Source organism: Hyla sarda, chromosome 3, assembly GCF_029499605.1.
Source record: "Hyla sarda isolate aHylSar1 chromosome 3, aHylSar1.hap1, whole genome shotgun sequence".
NCBI lineage: Eukaryota > Metazoa > Chordata > Amphibia > Anura > Hylidae > Hyla > Hyla sarda.
In genome coordinates this window covers 359,623,287-359,646,410 of record NC_079191.1, presented here as the reverse complement: position 1 = coordinate 359,646,410, position 23,124 = coordinate 359,623,287, and the positions used below count along the sequence as shown (strand labels likewise).

General features: G+C 43.9%; 1 long non-coding RNA gene across 1 annotated transcript; it reads left to right on the top strand.

Moving 5' to 3' along the window:
• Positions 1 to 6,938: 6,938 nt before the first annotated feature.
• On the top strand, positions 6,939 to 16,429 carry LOC130360819 (uncharacterized). Its single transcript, XR_008890810.1, has 4 exons — positions 6,939 to 7,000; positions 8,724 to 8,794; positions 13,943 to 14,040; positions 16,370 to 16,429. It is a non-coding gene; the product is annotated as an uncharacterized LOC130360819 (long non-coding RNA).
• The last annotated feature ends 6,695 nt before the right edge of the window (positions 16,430 to 23,124 follow it).

The following is a 23,124-nucleotide window of genomic DNA, read 5'->3' as shown; positions in this document are numbered from 1 at the left end:
CTTTTAATTGCTCAGTAAGGTGCTGCTGTACTGCAGTTAGAACAGTAGGTGGCGCAAATGTATAACTTTTTTTTTTTTAAAGACGTTAATGGGGATCTGCTAGTTGTTATTCAGAAGATGAAGTCCAGTTCTGATCATGGTCAATTGACACAGGTAAGGGGCTCACTACACGAGGGAACATAAGGCATGTTCACATGAAGCCTTTTTATACATTTTTAATATTTATTTTTTGGGTTTTTTTTTGTTTTTTTTGCCCATACCCGTGTGCCAACTAGGCATGTTGAAGATTGGTTTTCAGCATTTGCATGTAAACAAAATAATTACATTTACTGACCATATGCAGGGATTCATATGCAAACACACAGTATGTTATGTATACTTTTCATTATATAATGATTAAAGGGAACCTGTCATCAGTGTCACCTGCACTAACCTGTGGGTACAGGTTGGTGGTACGGGTGACGCTGATGATCTGTGGTCCCATTCGCCTGTTATCTTCCTTATTCGTGCACCAAGCCTGTCGCCAATCTCAACAGTATTCTGTATTAGATTCACACTTTTATTGCAATCATGGATGTATAATGTATACTGCCAAGTTAGTCCGATCTATTCATCTCAGTAAAATCGCAGACTTATGCTCACACTTCAGAAACTCCAATTGCTGAATTCAGCGAGCGGAGATTCCGTCTGGCGGCCCCGCCACCGAAAATACTTCGGTGGTAGGACCGTACGGCACTGCGCCGTCACCATTGATGGCTATGCAGTGCTCGCGGACTTCCACTCAAAGAATGTACATGTTCTTTCTTTGCGCGGAACAATTTCTGTGGCGGAATAGTCCGCCGCTGAAATTCCTCCGTGTTAATGGGTCTCGCGAAAGACTCATTCACACTGATGGTACTGTCCACTGTGCAGAATTCTACTCACGGAATTCCACTTGCAGAGTTCCACGGGAATTCCGCAGTGTGAACATACCCAATTCATAACATTTCCATTTTACATCAAGCATATCAGTATCACTGTAATGATATGGAACACACCAAACATTTAAAATTGTATCAATCTTGAGTTTCTGTTGTCTATAATGCCATTCACATGATCCATTTCTATGTCCAGGTCCAACGCATTTCCTGTTATCTTGCATTCATCAGGGACTGTGTTGTCTTGGTTGCCAACAGGGACATCGCAGTTAAATCGTTATGTATGGCTACTGATGGCAGGAACAAACTGTAACCATTCCCTATACACTTTGAAGAGTGGATATCATTCTATCTTTTCATTATCATTTTTAACAAGAGTAGTAGTAGTTAAAGGAGTAGTGCGGCAAAAAATTACTTATCCGCTATCCAAAGGAAAGGGGATAAGTTATAGATCGCAGGGGGTCTAACTGCTAGGAACCCCCTGCAATCTCCTGAATGGGGCCTCGGCAGTCTGCCGGAAGTGGCCATTCCAACCCCCGCAGAAAGCCAAGGCCGACACACCCCCTGCATGTATCTCTATGGGATACATGGAGGGGGCATGTCGGCTGCCGCTTCGTGCGGGGTTGGCACACCCCCTTCCAGCAGAGTGCCAAGCCCTTTTCAGGAGATCGCGGTGGTCCTTTTGATAGGGCATAAGTTATTTTTCAATACAGAACTCCTTTATGGACTGAAGGGGACATATGGGGTAGAGAGGCATGCAAGGCATCTAATATTTCAGCAAAACAATTTTTCACAATGTTCATCCCTAATATTAACTCGGCAGACCCCTTATCTATCACATTAGTTACGATCACTCTCTGCCCGGTAAGTACATACTTTCCCAGCTGAATAGTTGGCTCCAAGTATCCATGTTTGGACACTGGTTGCCCATTACCCGCAACTACTCGGGAGTTAACATCATCAGGCTCATCCCAATGCTGATAGAAAACACTTTTAGGTATAGTAGACACTTGTGACCCTGTATCTATCAACACCTCCAATGGTACACCTTCTACAACAATTTTTACATAGGGGCAGGAGGTAACATAAAGTGAGAGTCTTGACTTAGGTCATTCGGGGATTTGACCTGATGACTGTTTTCCTGAGGGCTGGTCTTCGACCTCAGGGGAAATCCGTTTAAATCCGAGAACTGCATTTTCAAATGTCCTGACTTGTTACAATAAGTTCAAAAGGGCCTTTGAGTCCCTGAGGGTAGGCTTGGATGTAGGCTTGCGCCAGTTGGGATTGCGGGGGATAGGAGCAGGTGAAAGTTTTCTAGGCAAGGGCGGTTCATGGTCAGAGGGAGCAGGCCGGGTGGCCAGCTCTTTTACAGCCTTGGTCAGTTGTTCAATGTCCTGCCTAACAGTCTGTGAGTCTGAGGCTGCAGCGAATGGCAAAGTAGATGACACTGGGGCGGGGACAGGTGACAATGGTGGTATAGGTCTGCCTACCGCCCCTAGTGGCGGGATGCACAAACTTCCTCTAACTCAGTCCAGGACTCAATTACATGGATAGCCAGTCTCTTGAAAGCGGGGAATGACATGTTGGGCTTTTGGACCCCTAACATTCTCAGCTGGGCTTTGTCCCACTTATTAAGGGCCCCATCAATAACTCTGTCCATTAACACCTTGTTGCCCTGCTCGGGAGTTATACCATCTAATTTTGGGACTGTCTCTAAGGCATTCTGCAAGGCTACGGCATATTCTCTCAAGGTCTCACCTGGCTTTTGTCGCCTTTCATACAGCCGGAGATGTACCTCTGACGGAGAATGTGACTCAAATAACTGGTACAGTCATTCAAAGATCTGCTCTACAGTGGCCTTCTCGGAGGCTGGCCAGGTGCAGACTTCCTCTAATGCTGATCCCTGGAGTTGTCCTGTGAGCAATTGCACCTGTTGGTTAGGAAGGAAAGAGTAAAAGACAAACAAACTCTGGATCCTCTCTTGGAAATCCCTCAAGGTGGAGGGGTCTCCATTGTAGGTAGGGAGGACAGGGTTCCCCATGAATACCGGTGCAGATGCTGGAACACCAAGACTGTTGATGCTGACTGCAGGCAGAGCTGGCAAGATCCTGGCTGCTTGGGCAGGTGATGACCTCATTGCTGAAGATGAAGGGGCGCTGTCGCCTGGTTGATCTGGAGAGCTAGGTTCTGACATCCTGTTGAATTTTGAGTGTGCTGTCACTTGGGGAAATAAGGTGTGTTTTCCTTTAAGATGCTTACTGTAGCGCGGCGGCAGCTTTGACTTGACTGATGGGGGTACTGTAATGGATGCTCCTCTATTTTGCAGGCACCCAGTTGTAATTCATCTTGCGACCAAACTTGCGGGCACTGAAGGATTAATACTGATAGCTACTGGCACCGGAGACTTGTTACTGACAATTGTTGGTGTTTGCATAGACTACGCTGTAGCGGGTGCTTGATAGGTAACAACAGAGATGAGCATAGGAGCTGGAGCTTCCAATATGGCTGTACCCAGGGAACTTCCTGTTTTTGTCTGGTCGGCAAAATCTTCCCATGTGCAACACATGGTGGCTCTTTGGTTCCTCCTCGCAGCACTGAAGAAGCAACACCTCTTGGGACTGATGGGGCAGAGCTGTGACTGCTTGCACGCGCGGGAGACCCCCGGACCAAATTAACTCTTTCAGGTTCCACCTCTATACAGTTAACACAGTTCACAGTAGCGGATAACAGTCTTTTCTTCACCTCCCTCTCTATTTCACAAGCGCCTCGGGTAAAAAACTTTTCACTGGTAAAGTCCCGTACACTTTCTGACGCAAATTTCATTTTCATCGGCATGTGATTTTCACTGACAATACTGGACACAGTTCAGACTGGTGAAAGACTTGTTGCATAAGGCGCACACTCGTATCCTGTTCGTAGGACGCCAAAAGTTGTGGTATGGGGTGTGAGATGCTGGGCAGAGGGAATTACCCTAGGGGCAAATGGCATTAACCCCTTGTATTCGTGACACCAGGGCGTAGTTTTTCCTCAATGCCACCTGAAGGTATACCACTGGATCCTGGGCTAGGCACGGGGGCAATAATGACTCAGACGCCAAGTTGCAGACAACTGTAGCTTTACTGAGGGATAGATGGTACAGTCTATACAGTGTAGCCAGGCCCACGGAGGTGTCCAGGGACTTCAGAGACCTTAAAGGGGTACTCTGCTGCTCAGCGTTTGGAACAAACTGTTCCGAATGCTGGAGCCAGCGCCGGGAGCTTGTGACATCATAGCCCCGTTTCTCATGATGTCACACCCCCTCAATGAAAATCTATTGGAGGGGGTGTGACAGCTGTCACGCCCCCTCCCATAGAATTGCATTTAGGGGGTGGGGCATTAAGTCATGAGGGGTGGGGCTATGACATCACAAGCTCCCGGCATCGGCTCCAGCGTTCAGAGCAGTTTGTTCCAAATGCTGAGCAGCGGAGTTTCCCCTTTAAGGGCTTGCTGGGACTTGCAGTGGTTTTGGACAATTTAGTGAAGGCCACGTTGACTTGACTTGAGGTAGACTATGCTGTGACTTTAGCTTACTTGCAGATTTGTAGACTTGTGGCTGCAGACTTGACTTGAGGCCGCCTATGACTCCAGACACACTCCTAGACTCGACTGTACTGGACCTCAGCTTAGCAGAAAGAGAGCAGAGGCTCCACCCAGGGCTTTTATGGGGGAGACTTTGGTGGGATCCCATTGATCACCCTTAAGTCACCTGGTCACTGATACCTCCTGGGTAACAATCACATGATAACTCACATGACAACTGAAGATCACATGGGAACATTTCTTAAAGATATAACACTTCTTTACACACTTTATAGCATAATAAATGGCAAAACATATGTACATGAGGGGACAGGTGTAAGAGGGCCCAGGGAACACTGCAGGGAGGCTGCCTAACAGGGCAGCAAGGGTATGGGATAACAACTCCTGTACTGGGCAGCCACAGTGTAAAAAAATATTTAAAAAAAAGTGAATACATGTGATATAACCCCTACCCTAATAAAAGTTTGCATCAAAAATATGTAAACAAAAATAAACATAAACACATGTGGTATCTATATGTTAATTAAACTGCATGGTCAATGGCGTATATGTAAAATAGGGGTCAGAAGATGACAATTTTAAACATACTAACTTAGGTGCATGTAGTTACACATTTTTTTTAAGCGATAAAATAAAACCTACATAAATTGGCAATCCTTGTAACCGTATGAACCTACAGAATCAAGATAAGGTGTCATTTTTACAAAAAGTTCACTGTGTTGAAATGGAAGCTGCTAAAAATTACAAAATGGCAGTTTTTTTTTTTTTTTTGGCCCACAAATAATTTTTTTTTGTTTCAACATAGATTTTATGGTAAAATTACTGATGTCATTAGAAAGTAAAATTAGTAGCGCATAAAACAAGCCCTCATATAGGTCTGTTGGTGGAAAACTGAAAGTGTTATGATTTTTAGAAGGCGAGGAGGAAAAAACGAAAGTGCAAAGACGTAAAAACCTTGAGTCCTTAGGGTGTTAAGTTTACCGTATTTTTCGCCGTATAAGATACACTTTTTCTTCCCCAAAACTGGGGGGGGAAAGTAGGTGCGTCTTATACGGCGAATACATACCTATCGGGTCGGTCCCTGCGGCCATCAACGGCCGGGACCCACGGCTAATACAGGGCATCACCGATTGTGGTGATGCCCTGTATTAACCCTTCAGACGCGGCGATCAAAGCTTACCGCCGCGTCTGAAGCGAAAGTGACAGTAACCCGGCTGCTCAGTCGGGCTGTTCGGGACCGCTGCGGTGAAATCTCGGCGTCCCGAACAGCTTACAGGACACCGGGAGGGACCTTACCTGCCTCCTCGGTGTCTGCTCCGTGCCGGGATCCCCTGCATGGCAGCGCTCTCCTTCGACGTCACCACGTCGTCGCGCACGCCGTCCCGTCATCCAATAGGAGCGGCGTGCGTAGTGACGTGATGAAGGCGACATGATGACGGCGACTGAGAGCGTGGATCCTGGGGAAGAAGACGTCCGGAGCGTCGGGGAAACCCCGGGGACGCGGCGACGGCGATGGAGCGACATCCAGGGCAGCGGTGACGAGTCCGGAGCGGTGGGGACACGTGAGTATTACCTCCTATCCAGTGATCTTCAACTTGCAGACCTCCAGATGTTGCAAAACTACAACTCCCGGCATGCCCGGACAGCCAACGGCTGTCCGGGCATGCTGGGAGTTGTAGTTTTGCAACATCTGGAGGTCCGCAGGTTGAAGATCACTGTTGGGTGCAGAATCCTTTTTTTCTAGATTTTGCACCTTTAAAATTGGGTGCGTCTTATAAGCCGGTGCGTCCTATAGGGCGAAAAATACGGTATTTTTGTTTACATTATTTTATTAAAAAAAAGGAAAAAGGGGGGTAATTCAAACTTTTATGAGGGAATAGGCTCATTCACATTTATTGACGTTAAAAATAAATAAATAGTTCTACAACCCCCAGTATACAAAGGAGCAAAGCTCCTGGTAAGGGGTTTGCGCTGCCGGGACTGCTGTAGTTTGAGGGGGAAAAAAAGAAGAATAGTGATGAAAGGGGCAGGTGCAGGAAGAGGCAGAGGCTCAAGCCCCCTTTGAACCTTATGGGGGATATTCTTCAAAACCTGTCCAGAGGGAAAGTTGCTGAGTTGCCCAGAGCAACCAATCAGATCGCTTCTTTCATTTTTCAGAGGCCTTTTCAAAAATGAAAGAAGTGATCTGATTGGTTGCTATAGGCAACTCAGCAACTTTTCCTCTGGACAAGTTTTGATAAATGTCCCCCTATGTGTGCACGTCCCTGTCCCTCACCCAGAACAATTACTCTTCTGCTGAGCTCCTGTCACATGATCATCCTCACAGGTCCTTTAGTCACAATCCCGTCTCTCCTGCTGAGCTCCGCTCCCCACATCCACTGGTCACATGACTGTGACATCGCCACAGGTCCTTTACCGTAGGTCCTGGTCGAGCAGTCACTGCTATTGCGATGTGTGTGGAGATCTCTGCTCCTCAGTGGCCACCCGATCATGCTGATTGAAAGGTTAAAAAAGAAGAAAATCTAAAAAGATTAAAAAAGAAAAACTACTGGCAGCTGCGGAAGCCCCGAATGCCTGACCTGTCAGTCCGTCAGTGCCCAAATGCCTGACCTGTTAGTCCGCCCCTGTTTGGATCAGATGAGCCAAGATGGCGGACAGAGGTCTTCTAGCAGACCAGAGACGTAAATCCGTGATAATACGAGGCATAGTACTGATCAGTATTAGCAATCTAATGATTGCTATAAAATAGTTTCCTATGGGAGCACAAAAAGTGTCAAATGCAAGGTTAAAAAACTCTTAAAAAATTTTTAATAAGCCCTTCCACCAATAAAAATTGAAATCGCCCTTTACCTATTCCACCCTAAAAAATCCACACGTGCGTAAATGTCAGAACTATCAAAATATAATGTTAATGATCCCTTACAGAGAATGTCGTAAACGTTTAAAAAAAATTTAGATCACTTCTTTTTGGTCACATCACATTCCAAAAAAATATTAAAATTGGTTAAAAATTCATATAAAAGCAAAAGCGGTACAAAAAAAAACTACAGATCATGGCGCAAAAGATTAGCCCTCATACAACCATATAACCATGGGTATCATTTTAATCGCATTGACCCACTGAATGAAGAAAACATGTCATGTCATGTTACCATAAAGTATACAGCGTAAAAATTTAAAAGATTGTTTTTTTTTTCAATTTCTTCACACAAATAATGTATTTTTTGTTTTTCCATACATTTTATGGTAAAATTAGTGATGTCTTTACAAAGTACAATTAATAGCGCAAAAATCAAGCCCTCATATGGGTCTGTGGATGGAAAAATAAAGAGTTATTCAAAAATGAAATTGTCTGTGTCTTTAAAGGGGTACTGCGCCCTTAGACATCTTATCCCCTATCCAAAGGATAGGGGATAAGATGCCTGATTGCACGGGTCCCTCTGCTGGGAACCTCCGCGATCTCTCCTGCAGCACCCTGTCATCTTGTGCATGGAGTAACTTCGCTCTGTGCCTGATGACTGGCGATGCAGGGGCCGAATGATCGTGGCGTAATGGCTCCTCCTCTCATGACGTCACGCCCACCATGCCCCCTCCCTTAGACTTGCATTAAGGGGGTGGGGCGTGACGTCGCGATCCTCCGGCTCCTGCATTGCCAGTCATCAGGCACAGAGCAAAGTTACTCCATGCACGAGATGACGGGGTGCTGCAGGAGAGATCGTGGAGGTTCCCAGCGGCGGGCCCCCCGCGATCAGACAACTTATCCCCTATCCTTTGGATAGGGGATAAGATGTCTAGGGGTGAAGTACCCCTTCAAGGGCATAATAAAAATGATAAATCAGTTTCTTTCTGAGAGTTGTTAATGCTATCCATTCCATACAAAATATGTATGAGATATATAATATTGGACATAAATATATGTAAACAATAATACATAAGTACATATAGGAGGCTATTGATTTTTTGTTAGATTGATCATAGCACATGCATATATGTGTGTCTAGAATAGGGATTAGATTGGGAGATCAGTGAATGTATTGGTGAGATATACACTGCACATGTATCATTAACTACATATAACACAGTCTTTTACTTTATTTATGTCAGATTTTAGTATTGATTAGAATGACTTTTCATAAAAAATATACAAGCATACAAACATTTTTAATATTACTTTATTAGTTATTAATATTAGTTTATTTGTTTATTTATTTAAACCGCTATTGATAGGGCTCAGAATACATTACATAGTTTATGGTGATGTGTCGGACTGTCCAGTAGATGGCACCATTTCTCTATTTGTAAGTATTTACCTAAAATCATGGAATCCTTTTCACTGTGTGCTTATGATAAACTGAGCTTGTACAGGGCACTTAGGAAGGAATCTGTATACAAATATTCTTCTTAGTAATTTAGTAAAAATAATGAACTTTTCTGATGAATAGTGTGTTTACCATTGGTACCATTAGTTTGTGAGTTCTCTCAGGGGGGTTCACATATACATATATATGTATATCAGTTGCATTGGGTTCAGTTTTTTTTATTTTATTTTATTAATTTATTTATTTATTTTAATCTAAACCACAATTTTTTTTCCCCATCCTCTTTCCTTTTCTCGGTGCCAGTAGGTGGGGTGGGGGTGGGGGGGGGGGGGTTTAATAATGATTGGGTATACTTCTCAGATGTAAACAAGTATAAGTATGGCTATTTGGCCTTTTGTCTTTTTTCTTTTCTTGATTGGTGACGTTGTTATATCTGAATGGTACAATGTATTTTTGTACATTTTTATTATTAAAATAAAGGAAAATATATATAGAAAAAAAAAAACCACAAGTGCTGAAAAAAAGGCTTTTTCACCTTTTTCTACTGAAAAACCATCAGTGGCCACCAGTTGATAATTAAAAAAATAAAGAATCCTTTTGCCAAACATATTATTCTGGAGATTCTACCATATGTTTTTGGTATACCTCAGCATCCAGTCAAAGAGGGATCCCAACATGTACCACTAGGTAATGGCAGTGTCCCATTCAATTAAATGGCTCAAACATCGGCAACTACTTGACTACATTTCAGCCATTTTCCATATGTATATAATTAGGACTGCAGCAGACCACATAGTAATCATATATACATGCAGGAAACTGTCCGAATGTAATCACTAGTTGACTACATTTGGATCATTGAAGTCAATAGGAACACTGCCATGTGGTGGTATATGTTGGCACCCCTTTGACAATAAAGTGCTTTATTATAGGCCAATGAATACAAACAATGAAGACCCGCAGCACTCCAATATATGGTAAAAACATGAAGCTGTGTTTTATTCCATCATACAGCAAGTACAAATGTGACATTTCAGCTGCACCACGATTGTAAAAGACTGCATGATAAACTTGTATCTGCTGTATGATGGAATAAAACACCTTTTTACCACAAAATAAAATGCTTATATAATGCTTGTTTATCTATCTAGCTCTCCAATGGTCTTTAATCTGTAGCTCTCCAGCTGTTGCAAAATGGAAACTCCCAGCATACCCTGACAGTCTGCAGATCTCTTTTCATGCTGAGAATTGTAGTCTTACAACAGCTGGAGATCTACATATCTGTGGTGATCCAGGGGGTAGAATTCAGGGACCTGTAGTGCTTCTAAGAGGTCAATGGTGCTGCAAGTGGTGTGGCAGCCCCATGTAATCATCCTAAGTGTGTGCAACTTTTGTCAATTGAGGGCAGCACGTTTTGGTACAATGCGTGTTGGCGCATCCCAAAGTAATGTGTGCTGGTGGTTGGGATGCCCCTGATGATGTTTGTAGGTGCAGATAACCAGACAATGGGAATTTAGAAGAAGGTGCGGTGCAATTTTACTTGGAAATCTTTAGATGTTAAACAGCAGTAATAGTTTGTTTCACAACTTTCAGGGTAGGGTCACACGTATTTTGCTGCTTGTTTGCTGCTGCATATTTTTCTACCCACAAAAGTCAATGGGAATCAAAATACGCAGTTGATTTTGCTAACCATTGACTTCAATGGGTAGAAAAAGATGCAGCAGCAAATAAACAATAACATACGACACCTGTGACCCTAACCATAGGCTGTACATTGTTTCAAGGGTTTCTTGTGTGCATAGTAGAGGTGTTTGTTGCAATGTACAGTGACAGGGAGTTGAGGAATATTGAACTCAACAGTTGGGTCTATCCCAGGACATGAATTGGTTCTTATGTAGGTTATAGCCTTGAAGCGTTAGCTAAATTGGGCAAAATACATAGAATCATACATATAGGGGGAGATTTATCAAAACCTGTGTAGAGGAAGAGTGGTGCAGTTTCCCATAACGACCAATCAGAATACCTTTTACATTTTTAAAAAAAACCTGTGAAAAATGAAAGCGATCTGACTTGTTGCTATGGGCAACTGCACCACTCTTCACAGGTTTTGAAATCTCCCCCATTGTATAAAGACAATTTTCTCTGATACAAAAGACACAAGCGTTCATTCGCCAACCAGGACCTCCGGTACCCATTGTGGGACATTACATACCTACGTATCTATTCATCTTCCATATATTTTTCTATAGATCGAAAGGTTACATGAAGGTATGGTGCTGGATAGTATTCACAGCCAGATAGAAGAATGCTTCAAGGCTTTTTTTTTATCCAATGCGTTTGGCAGTCTAACATCGCAATTGATGCACTGGACAATGTAAACTGTCCCATTGAACTACAATACAACTGGATCAGGTTAAAAGGGTATTCTGAGCAAAAACATCTTATCCCCTATCCAAAGGATAGAGGATAAGATGTCTGATCACGGGGGGGGGGGGGGGGCACACTGCTGGGACCCCCCGCGATCTCCTTGCAGCACCCACTGCGTCCAGGACTGAGGACATGATGTCACACCACGCCCCCTCCATTCATGTCTATGGCCATCACGCCCCCTCCCATAGACACGAATGGAGGGGGCATGGCATTACGTCACATCTCCAGTCCCAGAAACCCAGAGGTTTCCGAAACTAGAGACGCAGCCCCGCATAGAATGTGGGTGCTGCTAGGAGATCGCAGGGGGTCCCAGCAGTGGGCCCCCCGCAATCAGACATCTTATCCCCTATCCTTTGGATAGGGGATAAGATGTTTTTGCCCGGAATACCCCTTTAAGCTTCAGTTTCCCTCCAGTGCTTGGCCACTGCACAGGAGGGGCACTACACTGGTTGTCAGCTTTAAACAATCCTTTTCTATTAAAAGAGTCCAGCGATAATAAGCTAATCTCAGGGTCTCCTGCTGCTAGGACCCCCATCAGCTACCTGTAATCTGTGGGATAACCAGGCAGCAAGTGTTGAATTTTCCTGCAGCACCATCAGTGGAAAAATGGCAAGTAGCCCAGTTCATTGCACTTTTTTTTTTTGCACAGGGAACCTGTTACATTGAAATTGTAGTCCAAGCTACAGCTATCATGTTATAGAACAAGAAGAGCTGACTTACATATAGTTTTGTGAAAAAGTTCCAGGATACCTTGTTATTTATTTCTGTACATCTCTGCTGGCTCAGGGCTAAGTAGTCAAGGGGGTGGTGCTAATCAGTGATTGACAGCTCTTTAAATATGCACACTAATGCACAGATAACGGTCAACTACTGTTGTAGTATATCGAAGAGGTTGAAGTGTAGGCTAATTGGCAGTAGTAGTCCCTTAAAGAGGTAAATGGGCACATGGCAGGGTGTTATTTCTAACTCATGGACCCCTGTGAATCCAACTATCTGTTTATTAAATGGCTTGTTCCAGTGTTGTGCAGTGTAGGAATGAGAAATCTACACAACGTATGCAACGTGGAAACAACTGGAAAGAACTTTACTGAAAGTTTTCTGCAAATCAAAGAATAACACAGTCTCTTAAGCACAGAGTGGTATGTCACAGTGAAAAGTTGGTCACTGTCCCTTTAAGAGTTGCTTTACTGGCAGATATACTGACTGGAAAGTCCCTGTTGTGCAGTGGTGTTATCAATGTAAATGCAGTTTCAGACATGTTACAAAAACAGTCCAGTTAGATGCTCTCTACTGTGAAGGGCCTACACAGATTTCCTTACTAAGATACTTGTACTTTACTCACAGGTTTGCAGCATGTTACCTTATGCATAGGAGGGTATGCTAAAGAACTTTTGTGGTGTGTCAAGTCACTTAGCACTAAATCTGACAGGATAGAGAAAAAACTATGCCCTCACAGTATGGACTGGATATTCCCTTTTGGGTGAAATCCTCCAAACTCTGTATTGTGCCATGATCACCCAGTTGTGTCTAAGGTCTGATGGAACTTGTGACTGGAACAGGACTTGCTTGCAGCAGGCTTTGTCTTAAACAGGGTACAGAAGAGGAAAGGCCTGAACCTAACTGAAGAAACACTCTTAACTGGATGGATGTCTACCTAGCAGGATCAGGGCTAGGAGACATACTGCTCTGGCATTAGCCATACTAAGACTCTAACTAAACTGGTTTGGATCCAGCTACTGGGGAGAGGGGGTTGGATTAGGGACTCTTCCAACAGCCTTTATGGAAACTTCTGCATATAAGCCTATCTGCCATGTGACCAGTAAATCACTCATCTGATACATTGTATGCAAACACTTAACCCTTACACTCTCAGAATATTTCAGTGTATTCTGTACGGGCAGTGTAGACACAAGAACAGTTTTGCAGGTGAACTAACAGTACCCAAAACACAGATTTAAGCAGTTAGAAGGTTTCATATAACATTTTTTTCTTAGATTTTGTGAGTGGGAGACAGATACTGGGACACTGCACTATGTAGGAAAGCCCATTTGACTAATTAGCACAGAAAGACCAGAGATTTACTAAAGTAAATGATAAGCTATCCTGGATTTTTTTTTTTCAAAAAACTACATATCAGTCTGCTCAGCTCCTTCTGCTATATGACATGATGCCTACAGATTAGACTGAATGTTAAAGGGGTTATCCAGGAAAAAAAACTTTATATATATATATATATATATATTTATATCAACTGGCTCCAGAAAGTTAAACAGATTTGTAAATTACTTCTATTAAAAAATCTTAATCCTTTCAGTACTTATGAGCTTCTGAAGTTAAGGTTGTTCTTTTCTGTCTAAGTGCTCTCTGATGACACGTGTCTCGGGAACCGCCCAGTTTAGAAAAGGTTTGCTATGGGGATTTGCTTCTAAACTGGGCGGTTCCCGATACACGTGTCATCAGAGAGCACTTAGACAAAAAAGAACTACCTTAACTTCAGAAGCTCATAAGTACTGAAAGGATTAAGATTTTTTTAACAGAAGTAATTTACAAATCTGTTTAACTTTCTGGAGCCAGTTGATATATAAAAAAAAAAAAAGTTTTTTCCTGGAATACCCCTTTAATGTTAGTTGAGATGTTTTCCATTTTTTGCATATAATTGTGAAATGGTTAAAACATTTTATTTTTCTTTATTTCTAGTGATTCTTGCACTTCTTGAGTAAACTTATCTATATTGTGTTGTGTTGAAAAAGTCATCAGAATGGTCCAATGTCCGCCAATACCAATACCACATACAAGTACGTATTCCCTCTATTTCTTCAATTTCATTGTGCCCTAAACAGACTCTAAGGAGCCAGCAAAAATCCTATGGATTGAGTACACAAAGGTTGGTGCACTGTTAAAGCTTAGGGTTTTTTTTTGTTTTGTTTTTTTACTGTAAAAACAGAATCTAAAACATTTACTAAAATATTGTAACTTCATTGAATTTGTCCAAAGGATATTCTGCATGAATGACCTTGACTTTCCAACATGTTTTTTACCAAACTGAGATTTGTCTTTTTTCCGGGTCTTCCTGAGCCCTCAAATATGCAGCTCATGTAAATTTAGACATCAACTAATAGTCAGACCTGTCTTAAAGTTAACGCAGGTTTTTTTTCTCACCCTTCTTGTGACCCTTGGGACAGTTTTTGCCTCCACTGTTGGATTCAGTCAAATGGGACATAAACATATTGGCAATGGGAGTCAAGAAAATACTGAGGCCAGGTTCACATATTTTCAAAGACCCAGCATAGTTGCCATCCAGACAGGTTGCACTGGTTTAAAAATGTTACAATGGAGCATTTTTTGAACATTGTCAAATGAAACCAATCCGCAATATACATAAATCAGACGATGTGTCTAATTTCAGATTTGGAGGTCCCAGGTGAAACATATCCAGCTTGTGCATTTGGCATGGAAATTATGCCATATATGAACCCAGCCAACACTATACCGGGGATAGTCTAGTCATGTCTAATGAAAACTCTTCTTTGCAATCCCTTAACCCCTTAAGGACGCAGGACGTAAATGTACGTCCTGGTGAGGTGGTACTTAACGCAACAGGACGTACATTTACGTCCTGTGCATAACCGCGGGCATCGGAGCGATGCCCGTGTCATGCGCGGCTGATCCCGGCTGCTGATCGCAGCCAGGGACCCGCCAGCAATGGCCGACGCCCGCGATCTCACGGGCGTCCGCCATTAACCCCTCAGGTGCCGGATCAATACAGATCCCGGCATCTGCGGCAGTGCGCGATTTGAATGAATGATCGGATCGCCCACAGCGCTGCTGCGGGGATCCGATCATTCATAACGCCGCACGGAGGTCCCCTCTCCTTCCTCCGTGCGGCTCCCGGCGTCTCCTGCTCTGGTCTGTGATCGAGCAGACCAGAGCAGAAGATAGCCGATAATACTGATCTGTTCTATGTCCTATACATAGAACAGATCAGTATTAGCAATCATGGTATTGCTATGAATAGTCCCCTATGGGGACTATTCAAGTGTAAAAAAAAAAGTAAAAAAATGTAAAAGTAAAAGTAAAAAAAAAGTGAAAAATCCCCTCCCCCAATAAAAAAGTAAAACGTCCGTTTTTTCCTATTTTACCCCCAAAAAGCGTAAATTTTTTTTTTATAGACATATTTGGTATCGCCGCGTGCGTAAATGTCCGAACTATTCAAATAAAATGTTAATGATCCCGTACGGTGAACGACGTGAACGGAAAAAAAAAAAGTCCAAAATTCCTACTTTTTTAATACATTTTATTAAAAAAAAATTATAAAAAATGTATTAAAAGTTTTTTATATGCAAATTTGGTATAAAAAAAAGTACAGATCACGGCGTAAAAAATGAGCCCCCATACCGCCGCTTATATGGAAAAATAAAAAAGTTAGAGGTCATCAAAATAAAGGGATTATAAACGTACTAATTTGGTTAAAAAGTTTGTGATTTTTTTTTTAAGCGCAACAATAATATAAAAGTATGTAATAATGGGTATCATTTTAATCGTATTGACCCTCAGAATAAAGAACACATGTCATTTTTACCATAAATTGTATGGCGTGAAAACGAAACCTTCCAAAATTAGCAAAATTGCGTTTTTCGTTTTAATTTCCCCACAAAAATAGTGTTTTTTGGTTGCGCCATACATTTTATGATATAATGAGTTATGTCATTACAAAGGACAACTGGTCGCGCAAAAAACAAGCCCTCATACTAGTCTGTGGATGAAAATATAAAAGAGTTATGATATTTAGAAGGCGAGGAGGAAAAAAGGAAAACGTAAAAATTTTATTGTCTGAGTCCTTAAGGCCAAAATGGGCTGAGTCCTTAAGGGGTTAAAAGAGCAGTCAACATTTTTAATGTTTAGGCTGAGGATTTCTTTCTTTGTTTTGCCTTTCTGAGTATCAACAGCCTTCATTTTTCTATTTTTCTATTTACATACATGATGGCTTGATTTTTAAGAAAAGAATTGTATTACTTAATAGCATCATTTTGGAGTACACGTATCTTCACATTTATTTTTTTACTGTAAAAACTTTTCACACTGTTTACCAAGCAGTTTAACAAATGTGTTAATTTCATTCTGCAGGTTGTTACATTTACAGGATTGTCAAATGTTGTGGACTTTGATAACTTTTATTTAATAAATGCATTTTTTATTCTTTACTTTTTGTGTCTTTTTTTTTGTATAACATTATAAAACTTAATTACCTTTTAATATTTCACTTGAGGACTTTTTGTTGTAAGTGCAACATTCAGAAAACTATAGACTACATCACAGTACTCGTGTATCCTAAACCATTTGTATCTATGAGTAAAAAACTGATAGGTAGCATCAGGGTATGTTTACCCTATTAATAACTACACATTTTTTTAGCATGAAAACAGCACCTATTTCTGCACCGAAAGCCACATTGTGTTTTGAAACCACTGATTTCAATGGGAGATAGGGAATTGCACAGAAAAGAGGTGACCTATCACTTCTTTTCCACACAGTTACACACTAAGGGTGCGTTCCCACAGGGCGTATACGCAGCGTATTTGACGCTGCGCAAAATGTATGTCAGCAGCGGGAAATACGCTGCGTATCCCTTGCTCACTATACACACAGGGCTTTCCGGCGGCAGCCCTATGTGTGTAGTGAGTTTTGGAGGCGGGGCCGCGCGTCACAGATACGCCGGCACGCGGCCCCGCCTCCAAAACTCACTACACACATAGGGCTGCCGCCGGAAAGCCCTGTGTGTATAGTGAGCAAGGGATACGCAGCGTATTTCCCGCTGCTGACATACATTTTGCGCAGCGTCAAATACGCTGCGTATACGCCCTGTGGGAACGCACCCTAAAGCTTCCATTGAAGTCAATGGAAGCTTCAGGCCTAGGCCTGCACTGCTTGTGGCTCAGAGAAGCACATTTGGGGAGATTTATCAAAACCTGTGCAGAGGAAGAGTGGTGCAGTTGCCCATAGCAACCAATCAGATTGCTTCTTTCATTTTCCACAGGCCTCTAAGAGGCCTGTGGAAAATGAAAGAAGCAATCTGATTGGTTGCTATGGGCAACTGCACCACTCTTCCTCTGCACAGGTTTCGATAAATCTCCCCCATTATGTTTACCCTTAGTTCCTATAATCCTGCTGGACTGTCTTGCAGAATATGGTGTCTGTCCTTAGAGTAATCATTCAAGCCTTGATGAGCAGAATTAGGGAGTGGACATTTGACTGATCATCAGTATTTCCCCCTTCTTGACTTCATACAGCTGATTGTAAAGTATAAAGTCATTTTTTTTTAACATAATGGGGCACCTCTGTGACCAACTGAGTACAACTGTGGAAACTACAGTAGCAGAAAGAAAGGTCAAGCACTGGGGTTGGTTCCCTGTAACTGCATGATAATAGCACTGTGGGGTTAAACTTGAAGATTATGGAAACTTTAAAAAAAAAAATTAATATGCAGTTTATTGTTCAAAAACATAAAACAGCTCATATACAATTGAACAAAGCAAAACCTGCATGTCCAGCAATAGGTAAATACTTTTAGTGGCCCTCACTATACAGGTAGCCTACTACTGGCCACATAAGAAAACAAATTTAAAATGTGTCACCTAACACCACTGGCACTTGTCACAAAGTCTGTTTTTGAGGCTGAGCCTTTCACAGTACAGTTCCCATCTGAGGGTCAGGTTCCTCTTAATCTCACTACCAGACTAGTTTTAACATCCAGTAGCCAGCTAAATTCAGCACCTGTGCTGATCAGGGCTCGTTTAAAAACCTGGCGTGACCCAGGAAGCAGAATATAATGCCCCACTGCCAATCCTGCCCTTTACTACATAGAATCCGAAAAAAGGACTTACCTAAAGTCCCTAGCAAGCTAAGTTTTGCTAGAGAGTTAACTCTGTAATATCTTATGTCTCATCCAGCTGTCCCTGGATAAGAAATGCAACTTTGGGAAATGGAGGAATTTCTATTACTGTCTCACAACTTGTACACAGCCAATATCATTCTCCCCTGCAGACCGCCTTTATCTGCTCGCCTCTCTTTCCCGCCTGTGTAAGCTGTCCTCCAAGGTCACTCTTCCCCTATCCACTATCTAAGTTGGTGTCCAACCCTCTCCCTGCTCTCATCTGTAACACTGAGAAAGTGGAAAGTTTGAGTAGCAGCTGAATGGTAGGAAATGAAAAAAGATCTCTGAAAAGGTAGGTGCCCATAGACTTCAATGAATGAATCCACGTTAACAGACGCAGGTGATCCTATTTGAGAGATAATAGTATTCTTCAAGTATCACTAGAAAACAATTGTTTTGAAACTTTTAATTGATACAAATAATATTGTCCAGGCCATTTGACTATGTCTTTGTAGAATAATCAAGAATTCAGCTATTTTTGTTTTGTTTCACTGCAAGCTGAACACACGCATATCTGGATGACAAAGGATCTTTTCATCTTAACACTTTCTAGAATGAATGGTTCATTATTTGAAAAAAAAATGCTCGAGTACTAATAATTTCAGCTACATCTGTGTTCAGAATGGATTTCTATATTTCATGCTCATCTTTTACCACACGTATGCAATACAAAATATATATTACATACAAATGATTTCATTCTATATTAGCTCCCTGTATTTCCTATTACAGTATGGTTTCCATAACACAGTCATTTCCAGGACACCTTCCCCACATAAAACAAAATGTGTCAGTTGTGTGGTCCTTTTCTTTGCTACACAGTATCAGCCGGCTCACAAAGTCATATATATATATATATATATATATATATATATATATATATATACGTCTAAACCAATATCTGAATTTAAATAATTTAGCTATCGTCCAATGCTTATTCGCCCTACAGCTATCTTTCCCAATCCCCATATACTGTATATACTCGAGTATAAGCCGACCTGAATATAAGCTGAGGCCCCTAATTTCACCCCAAAAATGCAGGAAAAGTTATTGACTCGACTATGAGCCTAGGGTGTGAAATAAATCATCCCCCCATGTCATCATCCAGACCCCCGTCATCATCCAGACCCCCGTCATCATCCAGACCCCCGTCATCATCATCACCGCCTGTCAATCCCTTCATCAGTGGTCTTCAACCTGCGGACCTCCAGATGTTGCTAAACTACAACTCCCAGCATGCCCGGACAGCCATCAGCTGTCCGGGCATGCTGGGAGTTGTAGTTTTGAAACCTCTGGAGGTCCGCTGATTGAAGACCACTGCAGCCTTCGTCATCATCCAGACCCCCCCCCCCCCTTTTGTTTTCTACTCACCTCCCCTCGGTGGGAAGGAAGGGTGAGCTGGTCCGAGCCATCTATGCTGCAGGGACCGTCCGGTGGGGAGAGTTAGTCGTTTCGGGCTGTCCATCTTCACCGGGAGGCCCTCTTCTCCGCGCTCCGGGCCTGCCCAGGACTAGTAACGTTGCCTTGACGACGACGCACAGGGACGTTCATGTGCGTCCCTGTGCGTCGTCATCAAGGCAACGTCACTAGTCTCGGGCAGGCCCGGAGTGCGGAGAAGAGGGCCCCCCCAGTGAAAATGGACAGCCTGGAATGACTAACCCTCCCCACCGGAGAGTCCCTGCAGCATAGATGGCCCGGACCAGCTCACCCTTCCTTCCCACTGAGGGAGGTGAGTAGAAAACTAGCAGGAGTTGTAGTTTTGCAACATCTGGAGGTCCGCAGGTTGAAGACCACTGAGAAGGGATTGACAGGCGGAGAGTTCACTCGAGTATAAGCCGAGGGGGGGCGTTTTCAGCTTATACTCGAGTATATACGGTACACATGCATTCTCAGTTTATCTCCCCTGTAGGGAAAGGATTAGGCATGTTAAAATCCAACAGTCCCAATCTTCACTCTTCTTACATTATGACCCTGATTTATCAATCTGTCTGAGACAGAAACTGGAGTGATTTTTCCAAGCAACCAATCACAGCTTATGTTTTATATCTTAAGGGGCTCTGGTAAAATGAAATCTGAGCCGTGATTGGTTGCTTAGGAAAATCACTCCAGTTTTTGTCTCAGACAGATTGATAAATCAGGACCAATCTGTTGGAATACACATTATATGGTCAGCCAATCTCACTCAAATCGGTGTGTTCAGACAATTTTATTATAATATGTATAGTCATTTTTTTTTTAGGATAGACCATTACTGTGGAAATGTAATGTAATGTTTCTTTGGTAAAATATAATTGTATTTCATTTTTAAGTTGTTATAATAAAAAAGTTTTAAATAAAAAAAAAAAAAAAATCCCATTATCCAACGCATCTCAATGATGGAGTTCCGGGCGGGTATGTAATTATATATGGCAGACGCCACGTACCATGTAGTAGAACAGATGTATTGATTGTTTCAACCAGCGTTCCTGTTACGCCGAGCGCTCCGGGTCCCCGCTCCTCCCCGGAGCGCTCGCTACACTCTCCTCACTGCAGCGCTCCGGTCAGATCCACTGACCCGGGGCGCTGCGATACCGCCTCCAGCCGGGATGCGATTCGCGATGCGGGTAGCGCCCGCTCGCGATGCGCACCCCGGCTCCCGTACCTGACTCGCTCTCCGTCGGTCCTGTCCCGGCGCGCGCAACCCCGCTCCCTAGGGCGCGCGCGCGCCGGGTCTTTGCGATTTAAAGGGCCACTGCGCCGCTGATTGGCGCAGTGGTTCCAATTAGTATGTTCACCTGTGCACTTCCCTATATCACCTCACTTCCCCTGCACTCCCTTGCCGGATCTTGTTGCCATCGTGCCAGTGAAAGCGTTTCCTTGTATGTTCCTAGCCTGTGTTCCAGACCTCCTGCCGTTGCCCCTGACTACGATCCTTGCTGCCTGCCCCGACCTTCTGCTACGTCCGACCTTGCTTCTGTCTACTCCCTTGTACCGCGCCTATCTTCAGCAGCCAGAGAGGTTGAGCCGTTGCTAGTGGATACGACCTGGTCACTACCGCCGCAGCAAGACCATCCCGCTTTGCGGCGGGCTCTGGTGAAAACCAGTAGTGACTTAGAACCGATCCACTAGCACGGTCCACGCCAATCCCTCTCTGGCACAGAGGATCCACTACCTGCCAGCCGGCATCGTGACAGTAGATCCGGCCATGGATCCCGCTGAAGTTCCTCTGCCAGTTGTCGCTGACCTCACCACGGTGGTCGCCCAGCAGTCACAACAGATAGCGCAACAAGGCCAACAGCTGTCTCAACTGACCGTGATGCTACAGCAGCTACTACCACAGCTTCAGCAATCATCTCCTCCGCCAGCTCCTGCACCTCCTCCGCAGCGAGTGGCCGCTTCTGGTCTACGACTATCCTTGCCGGATAAATTTGATGGGGACTCTAAGTTTTGCCGTGGCTTTCTTTCCCAATGTTCCCTGCACTTGGAGATGATGTCGGACCAGTTTCCCACGGAAAGGTCTAAGGTGGCTTTCGTAGTCAGCCTTCTGTCTGGAAAAGCCCTGTCTTGGGCCACACCGCTCTGGGACCGCAATGACCCCGTCACTGCCTCTGTACACTCCTTCTTCTCGGAAATTCGAAGTGTCTTTGAGGAACCTGCCCGAGCCTCTTCTGCTGAGACTGCCCTGTTGAACCTGGTCCAGGGTAATTCTTCCGTTGGCGAGTATGCCGTACAATTCCGTACTCTTGCTTCAGAATTATCCTGGAATAATGAGGCCCTCTGCGCGACCTTTAAAAAAGGCCTATCCAGCAACATTAAAGATGTTCTGGCCGCACGAGAAATCCCTGCTAACCTACATGAACTCATTCACCTAGCCACTCGCATTGACATGCGTTTTTCCGAAAGGCGTCAGGAGCTCCGCCAGGATATGGACTCTGTTCGCACGAGGCGTTTCTTCTCCCCGGCTCCTCTCTCCTCTGGTCCCCTGCAATCTGTTCCTGTGCCTCCCGCCGTGGAGGCTATGCAGGTCGACCGGTCTCGCCTGACACCTCAAGAGAGGACACGACGCCGCATGGAGAATCTCTGCCTGTACTGTGCCAGTACCGAACACTTCCTGAAGGATTGTCCTATCCGTCCTCCCCGCCTGGAAAAACGTACGCTGACTCCGCACAAAGGTGAGACAGTCCTTGATGTCTACTCTGCTTCTCCACGTCTTACTGTGCCTGTGCGGATATCTGCCTCTGCCTTCTCCTTCTCTACTATGGCCTTCCTGGACTCCGGATCTGCAGGAAATTTTATTTTGGCCTCCCTCGTCAACAGGTTCAACATCCCGGTGACCAGTCTCGCCAGACCCCTCTACATCAATTGTGTAAACAATGAAAGATTGGACTGTTCCATACGTTTCCGCACGGAGCCCCTTCTAATGTGCATCGGATCTCATCACGAGAGGATTGAACTTTTGGTCCTCCCCAATTGCACTTCCGAAATTCTCCTTGGACTTCCCTGGCTTCAACTTCATTCCCCAACCCTGGATTGGTCCACTGGGGAGATCAAGAGTTGGGGGCCCTCTTGTTCCAAGGACTGCCTAAGACCGGTTCCCAGTAACCCTTGCCGTGACTCTGTGGTTCCTCCTGTAACCGGCCTCCCTAAGGCCTATATGGACTTTGCGGATGTTTTTTGCAAAAAACAAGCTGAGACTCTACCTCCTCACAGGCCTTATGATTGTCCTATCGACCTCCTCCCGGGCACTACTCCACCCCGGGGCAGAATTTATCCTCTGTCCGCCCCAGAGACTCTTGCCATGTCTGAATACGTCCAGGAAAATTTTAAAAAGGGCTTTATCCGTAAATCCTCCTCTCCTGCCGGAGCCGGATTTTTCTTTGTGTCCAAAAAAGATGGCTCTCTACGTCCTTGCATTGACTACCGCGGTCTTAATAAAATCACGGTTAAGAACCGCTACCCCCTACCCCTC